The sequence below is a fragment of the Podarcis bocagei genome (genome assembly GCF_964188305.1).
Source record: "Podarcis bocagei genome assembly, chromosome: 6".
In the NCBI taxonomy this organism is placed as follows: Eukaryota; Metazoa; Chordata; class Lepidosauria; order Squamata; family Lacertidae; genus Podarcis; species Podarcis bocagei.
The window spans coordinates 5663634-5672706 of NC_138130.1; positions in this window are offsets into that span (position 1 = coordinate 5663634).

Sequence of the window (9073 nt, forward strand, 5' to 3'; positions counted from 1 at the left end):
TCCCCAGCCACTCTGGGCAGCTCCCAATCAAGTGTTAAAAACAGTACAACGTTACATATTAAAAACGTCCCTGAACAGGGCTGCCTTAAGATGTCTTCTGAATGTCAGGTAGTTGTTTATCTCTTTGACATCTGATGGGAGGGCGTTCCGCAGGGTGGGCGCCACTGCTTGCAAGGGATTGCCTTGTGGGCAAATCCCTGCAAAACTTGCATTATTTTAGGTAAATTCCTAATGCAAAAGCCTGTTCATGTATCTACGAAAGCGGATGGAACTGATTGCATAGTGGAGATTCTTGAGTCTGCGTCACTTTAATGCATGTCTAAATGCAATGTATTCATATGCAGTCTAAGAAGCAAACACTCTTCAGATTAAACCCACTTCATATATTTACCTGCCAGCAACCCCCCTCCAGTGGCTAGGCATATGGTGTTAATGAAAGATGTGCGTACAGTTCATCCTCACACTGAGGAACTCTGGACCAATTAGGGTTTTCAGCTGTGAAGGAAAACTCTATGCACCAACATTGGTATGTGGGTAGGGCCTGTTCATATCAGCTTAAGGTTACCTGAAGCATTGCCTCTGGTTGTGTTGGTGTTCATGGTTGTGGGCAGCAAGCCAGGTCCTGCATCCTGTCATATGGGCAGTGGGAAACCTGGTCTACTGCCTTTAACCCCACAGCCTACCTTGCATTGAACTTTGGTTTTGAAATGCTGTCCCTTGTATGCCTCTCCAAACAAACAAAACCTTTGCTACCTCAATGATTGGGTGTGAGAGAAGTCTGTAAGTGGCTTCCATCTGTAAAAGGATCCTTCAATGTCAAACATCAGGCCTACAAAATTTATGGCCTATGAAATGCAGTCCACCAACCATGTATTTTGGCAACTGAGATGCTCATAGCTGTCAACTTACAGATTTGAAAATAAGGGACCAGCAGCCTTGAAAATAAGAGATCAGCAGCCAAAATAAGGGATTTTCCCAGCACATGTATGTTCAACCTCTGAGCCCCTCCGAGCCAAAGGCAGAAAGCCCAGCCAGCAGCCAAACGAAGCCTCAAGTGGTGGTTCCCACAGCGCAGCAACCCAGTAAAGGGGATGCAGCAAGGAAAACCACCGTCACCTCTCCGCTGGGAAGCGCTGAGCAAAGGCGAGTCCCCAGGCAATGCGGCCGATTTGATCGGCACAAGGCATGCAAGCTCCACCCCCCAGTCGTTCTTAGACTCCTTATTGGGTGAGCAACGGAGCCAAGCAACACAGTTGGAGCCTCCCTCCTCTCTGGCCGGCAGGGAGGGAGGGAGAGGAGCTGATTCCTTTGAAACCTGGGAAATTTAAAGGACATCATCAATAAGGGACAGCAGCGGGACACGGCGCTGGGATAAGGGACTTTCCCGCCAAATAAGAGACGGTTGACAGCTATGGATGCTTGACAACCCCCTCCCCCACTTCCCTTCCCCAGGTGCTCAGCTGCAATATGTGTAAAGAAAAACAAAACAGGAGATTTATTTGGTCAATAGACCCATACAACATAGATCTGTTTGAACCATCACACATAATAAAGAACTCTTGGATGTTTTAAAAACTTGTGCTTAGTATAATATGAGTGATTCTTTTTTGTTGCTTTGTGTTTAATTTCCAGGTCCTTTGCATCATAAAATAAAATCTGATCAGAATGTGGCATGAATTATTTGGACCATTTGTATTTATGGATTCCTTCCCCTCCACACATTCACATTCACATTATATCTTTATTGTGAATATTCATAATAGTTTTCTATGCAGACTTGGTATCCTCATCAAAACGAAGTTAATTCATTTCCACATACTATGGCCTGATAAAATAATCATGACAAGGATTTGCTTTGCAACATTCCAGAGGACTGAATGCTTGATTACAGACATTGCAACTGTCTATGCAGTCTCTATTATTAATGCAGTCAGCTGCTACTCTTGGAGGCTGGAGCATCACATTACGTGGCATGGAGATTGCTAACCTGGGTTCAAAATCAGAGAATAAATACTGTATACAGGCTTGTATTTCTCTAGTTTGCAAAAGTCTAAGGCAGTATCTCAGTCCCAAATAAATCCTTGAAAGTTGATCCATAGTTTCTTTGCTTTTCAGATAATGTCATTGGAAATCATGGTTGAAGTAACATGATATGAGGGACAAATCCTCTGTCCTCCACTTCCCCAGATTTAGGAAGAATCTTGAAGGGAGCTGGCAGATACACTGGTACTTCGGGTTAAGAACTTAATTTGTTCTGGAGGTCCGTTCTTAACCTGAAACTGTTCTTAACCTGAAGCACCACTTTAGCTAATGGGGCCTCCTGCTGCTGCTGCGCTGCCGGAGCATGATTTCTGTTCTCATCATGAAGCAAAGTTCTTAACCTGAGGTATTATTTCTGGGTTAGTGGAGTCTGTAACCTGAAGCATATGTAACCCGAGGTACCACTATATAATAGTTGAAAGCAATGGAATAACATTCAAGGAGTTTTAGATGCATGCACACATTATGTTAAGTCTATACCATAATACAGGTTGCCAGTGCAATATGCAAATGTAATATACATTTTCACTGTAGTATCTGGCTACATTTTAGTAACTTGGGCACCATCTGTGGTAGCAGAAACTCTGTTTTTTATTACTGTTTAATATTTATTTTATTTGCATTTCTGATACAATTCCATATCTAAGAAATAAACGGAAATAATGCAAAGAACACAAAAAAGAAAATGCTGCAATGCAAAAGAAATAACAATGTTAAAATATATTAAAAACACAGAAAACCAGAAAGCATTCCTCCACCGATTTTCTACCCTCTCCTTCCATGGCTCCTTCTGCCTCCTCTTTTTCTCGCGTTTTCTTGGTTCACCCCGTCTATCGCAAGTACTTTTTTTCCTTGCCAGAGTTCTGTTGGTGACAACTGTCAGGGAACTGACATCGGAGCCAGAGGCGGAGGCAAGGCTCCCGAGTGATGCTGGAGAAGGGCCCAGCAGGGAGAGAGGCAGCTCATCAGCTGGGGAAGGAAATCAGCGTAACACCAGGGATAAAGGGGGGCAGATGGGGGAATCGGCGAGGGGGCTCCAAGACTCCTCGCCGGAGACCAGCGGGGAGAGCACGGGTCCTCCACTACCCACACCCTCCCTGCGCAGAAGACTTCCGCGCAGGGAGAGTAGGAGGAGACTTGGGGTCAAACAGCTTTTATGCTGGAAAAGGTTTAAGAAACGCCCACTGACGGATTCTGCTAGCGACTGAGGCAGCCATGAAGTGAAGGGCTGTCCAGACAGAAAAGGTTTAACAAGGCAACATAGCCAGGAGTGGCGGCAACTTACGCACGAGCAACCCCTATATTCATTACAACAACCACACCAGTGTTTATCTTTCTAATAAGTTTTTGTATTTTCCCCATACCCTATAAAGATTTTTTCTGATTATGTGATTTGAGAAGCTCTTATATATACTAGCCTTCCTGTACCATAGACACACATGCCATCCAAATTTTAGGTTATGCCCTTCCAGATCCAGCAAATAACTGTTCTTTAGTAAAATCTACTCTTTCAACCAACATAAACATGATGCGTCAAAATACAACTGTAAGTCAGGGAGGGTGAAACCACCTGTCTCTTTGGCATTGATCATAATCTTACGTTCTATCCGGGTTTTTATATGCCTGTTGTCTTTGTCCATGGAGTTTTCTTGGCAAGGATACTGGAGTGGCTTGCCGGTTCCTCCTCCACGTGGATCACGTTTGGTCAAAACTCTCCACTATGACCTGTTCATCTTGGGTGCCCTGCTCAGTATAGTTCATAGCTTCTCTGAGTTCTTCAAGCCGCTTCGCCACGGCAAGGCAGTGATCCATGAAGGGGATCCATGCAAAAGGCTGGGCTGGATGAATCCCAAGCCGGAATTAAGATTGCCGGAAGAAATATCAACAACCTCAGATATGCAGATGACACAATCTTGATGGCAGAAAGTGAGGAGGAATTAAATAACCTTTTAATGAGGGTGAAAGAAGAGAGCGCAAAATATGGTCTGAAGCTCAACATCAAAAAAACGAAGATCATAGCCACTGGTCCCATCACCTCCTGGCAAATAGAAGGGGAAGAAATGGAGGCAGTGAGAGATTTTACTTTCTTGGGCTCCATGATCACTGCAGATGGTGACAGCAGCCACGAAATTAAAAGACGCCTGCTTCTTGGGAGAAGGGCAATGACAGGCCTAGACAGCATCTTGAGAAGTAGAGATGTCACCTTGCCAACAAAGGTCCGTATTGTTAAAGCTATGGTTTTCCCAGTAGTGATGTATGGAAGTGAGAGCTGGACCATAAAGAAGGCTGATCGCCGAAGAATTGATACTTTTGAATTATGGTGCTGGAGGAGACTCTTGAGAGTCCCATGGACTGCAAGAAGATCAAACCTATCCATTCTTAAGGAAATTAGCCCTGAGTGCTCACTAGAAGGACAGATCGTGAAGCTGAGGCTCCAGTACTTTGGCCACCTCATGAGAAGAGAAGACTCCCTGGAGAAGACCCTGATGTTGGGAAAGATGGAGAGCACAAGGAGAAGGGGACGACAGAGGATGAGATGGTTGGATAGTGTTTTCGAGGTTACCAGCATGAGTTTGACCAAACTGCGGGAGGCAGTGGAGGACAGAGGTGCCTGGCGTGCTCAGGTCCATGGGGTCACGAAGAGTCGGACACGACTAAACGACTAAACAACAACAACATCCGGGTTTTCTGTTTTGTATTGCTAATGAGTCTCTTGCAGTTACTATTAGCATATAAAACTCAAATATCCCTCCTGTTATATTCTGAATGCTCCTTGTGCTACAAGATATGGCAGCCTGAGAACAGGAAACTGGAACAAAGACCTGGCTCATTTTAAATATTTTTAAATGCATACTTTGACTATCCAAATCAGTTAATAATGATACCATTAAAATTGAAGATGGAACGAGGAATAAAGAGGCAAACAATAATTTTACTGATTTGTAGTAAAATTAACATTAAAAGGTAAAGGTAAAAGGACCCCTGACCATCAGGTCCAGTCATGACAGACTCTGGGGTTGCAGCGCTCATCTCGCTTTATTGGCCGAGTGAGCCAGTGTACAGCTTCCGGGTCATGTGGCCAGCATAACTAAGCCACTTCTGGTGAACCAGAGCAGTGCACGGATATGCCATTTACCTTCCCACCGGAGCGGTACCTATTTATCTACTTGCAGTTTGGCGTGCTTTCGAACTGCTAGGTTGGCAGGAGCAGGGACCGAGCAACGGGAGCTCACCCCGTAGCGGGGATTCAAACCGCCGACCTCCTGATCAGCAAGTCCTAGGCTCTGTGGTTTAACCCACACACAATAACAAATCCACTGGGACATTAAAACATTATTAATTGAAAAAAAGTATAACAATTAAAATAGCAAGAAAAATACTAATAAATGTTAATAATAGCTTATATAGCAGCATAGAGGCTTTAAAACATTTTGTTTTAACTATGCTGGGAAACTATGCTGGGAAACTATGCTGGGAATCTCAAGTGGGGAGAGGGCTGCTGCTGTGCACAGGTCCTGCCTTCAGGCTTCTCACAGACATCTCATTGGCTACTTTGAGAACAAGCTGCTGATCTAGACAGGCTAGTGGTCTCCACCCCCATCGTTCTACCCGGACACTGAGGTCCAACTCCGAGGGCCTTCTGGTGCTTCCCTCACTGCGAGAAGCAAAGCTACAGGGAACCAGGCAGAGGGCCTTCTCAGTAGTGGTGCCTGCCCTGTGGAATGCCCTCCCACCAGATGTCAAAGAGATAAACAACTACCTGACATTTAGAAGACATCTGAAGGCAGCCCTGTTCAGGGAAGTTTTTAATGTGTGACATGTTAATGTATTTTTAATCTTTGTTGGAAGCCGCCCAGAGTGGCTGGGGAGACCCAGCCAGATGGGCAGGGTACAAATAATAAATTATTATTATTATTATTATCCAGCAGACTCTCCTCAGGTTCTTTATCTCGTGGCAATGCGCACAACCAGGGCCATCTTAAGCACATCCGGTGCTGTGGTGGAAAGCTCCCTCCGGTGCCCCCTCCCTGTTTCCCAGAGTTTTTTTAGGGAGGACGGTGCTGCTGGTGGGGCTGGAGGAGGTGGGCAGTGGCTGGAGGGCGGCTCCTCCAGCAGGGAAGAGGCGGAGGCTGGACACGGCACCTCCCGGCTCAGTTGGCCCTTCGTGCCGCAGTGGCCAGGGCAGACGGAGGCTTCGGGTGCAGTGCTACTTTGGCGCAACATGGCGGAGGCGGGCGAGGGCGGCCTCCGCCTCTTCCCTGGCGTCCTCCAGAACTTGGCGCCCCGTGCCACTTGCCTCTATGGGTAGGACGCCCCTGCGCACAACATCCCTGAATGTAGGTCAGTGTTTGTATCTATTGCCGCACCACAGACAGGGGCTATGAGAGTGTGACTTGCCTAGGACCATCCAGTGAGCTCAAGCAGCAGCACTATTGAACTCTCTCGCAGCAAACTAAGGATTTGAGAATGGATTTAGATCAGGTTCATGGAAGGGAGGAGGCGACTGACAATATGGGTGTGCCTACCAGGCTCTCTCACCCCCTCGTGCCAAGCTAATAACAGCTTCTGTGACACTTAAGAGGTGAAATCCTTACCTATCCATATTTATGTCCTCATGCAGAATTGCGGCATGCCATTCTGAAGGTAGCCCAGGAGACAGGTTGTAAACCTGGTTTTGCTGCTTCCCCAGGACACACTCTCTCTCTCTCTCTCTCCTCTTGCCAGTATTTCCCAGGGATCTATTGGAGGGGAAAACAAATATTGTAAATGAACAACCTGACAAGGTGTGTGGGGGGGGGGGAGGCTTACTATGAATACTGCCCAAAGGGGGTTTAAAATGATGAAAGCACTTCACATTATAGATTAGCTCCAGTCTCCTAACATGAATTCCAGTTTGAAAGATTGAACATCTCCCTGAAGTCTGAAGCACTTAAATAATTTAGATTAAATTTAAATTGTGCTACACTTTACAAGCCCAGAACCACAGTCACATCTTCACTGGAAAGCTTATAAAAATTTGATATGCTCCAATAATTTTAAATCTTGTAGAAGCCTGGTACCTTCCAAATGGAAGTGCTAATAAAAAAATTAGTACTGAAATTTAAATCAGAGCAGTGCCGAATGATTTAAAATTATTGAAGCTTTTCCATTTTTTATGAAGACTCTGCACACAAGTGATATGAGCAGCTTCTTTAGCACAATGCAAGGTATTCAAATAATGACAAAGAAATGGCCCAAACAATAAAAATGGTTGTAGAAAGTCCCATGTAATGTGCTAAGCCTCCTGGGCCTCTGCCTAGAAAACAAACACAGAGTATAGGATGCAGAATGTAGAGCAGAGAGGTACATTAGGGCACGTGGAGATCCAATTTGGAAGATTCCATTCCATATCTGGGCTTATCCACTAGATTTTTTCAAAAAACAACAAGTGTTTTCTATTGGCTCTCCCACCCCTGCCCCATTTCTTCCGAAAAGAGAATAGTAAGTTATACGTTGGAATCCTACAGCAGGATACATTGATCGCTGAGTTTTGATTTTCATATTGTTACAGAAAGTGTGAGTTAGGTAGGTTTACCTTCAAATGTGACCTCAGTTGAAATTATCCTCTTGCAATGGCAGAGAAAGAGATGTATCTGCAGTCTCACAGAGATGTATCTGCAGTCTCCAGCTGTAAACAGAACTGGCGACCAGAACTCTCCTGGGCCACAGAGCTCACATTGGCTGCCAGGGAATCATAGAACTTCCCCCATCCCTCAAGCGCCAATTGATGGATGTTAATGTTTCATGTAACCAAAAGTGGGCGAGGAGGAGCATCCCCTGCTTGTGCTGGGCTGTCATCTCAGGGTTCAAGGGGTTGGGAAGCCAAGAGAGGTTTAATCTGGAAATTCAGGTTTTGGTCCAACCACAGAAAAATGCCTTGCTATTCTTGCCTCTTCTGTCAGCATATCAAGCCCTTGAACCTCATATCTGGGCCCAAACGAGATGACCTTTTCCAGCATCTCAAGAAAGAGCACATTTTACCCTTTTTGCTTTGAAAAATATTCTTAGTAGTTTCAGAAAAGCTCAGAAAATTTCCCAATGATTTGTTCTGGCAAGATAGTTTCCCAAAGTGGTAAACGATAAATCTAAGACAACTCTGACTTCTGCAAACAAAATCTCAGGGTGAAAGCCCATGGTGCCAGCTAGAATTAGAAGAGCAGAACAATTCTGTATATATGTTCCACACAGCAAGTTATGCCTAAATTGATATTTGAGATGAACTTGGAGTAAATTGGTTTGGGGAAGCATCAAAAGAATTCTGAGGGAAGTTTTGATTAGCACAAAATCATTTTACAGATTTGAATTGTCCTGATCTAAACTGATCAAGGTAAATGCCTTTTGCAATACACGCCCCCCCCCCACCCGTCCCCTACAGAACACTCCTTGGATTGATCACAAAAAGTAAAGCTAGTTGAGCAATGCTACAAGATATTTACAAGAATTTAAATGCCTTCCCTTGCTATTCATGAGGGTTACATTACTCACTCTTGACAAGAAGTCAGACATTTAATCAGAAATGCAATAAAAGAGAACTTCCATAGCTGTGATCCTAATGCTCCCTTGCTGATATATTCTTCCTTTGCAGTACAATTCATAATAAATTAAACAATGAGGCATATTTTAAAATGTTTCAGATACTCTGTTTAATTTTAGGATTATGACTTTTAATAAATTACAGATGCAAAAACAAAATGCTTTTAAAAATAGCAATATATTTGGACATAATTTCAGCCTGGAAGTATGCCCAAGCTTTCTTATGGTGTAACAATCAAAGAGCAGACTTTCAAAGGGCTTTTGATAAAGTCCTTTACGCAAGGCTGCTGAGTAATCAAAGCAGCCAAGGAACAAGTCAGGTCTGCTTAAACAACTAGCAGCAGGAAGGAGGACTAAAGGGAGTTTTCAAAACAGATGGAAGGGGAAAGATGGGATCCCCAAGGATTTGTACTGGGGTCAGTCTTTTTAACATGCATAATCGGTCTGGAGTTAGGATTGG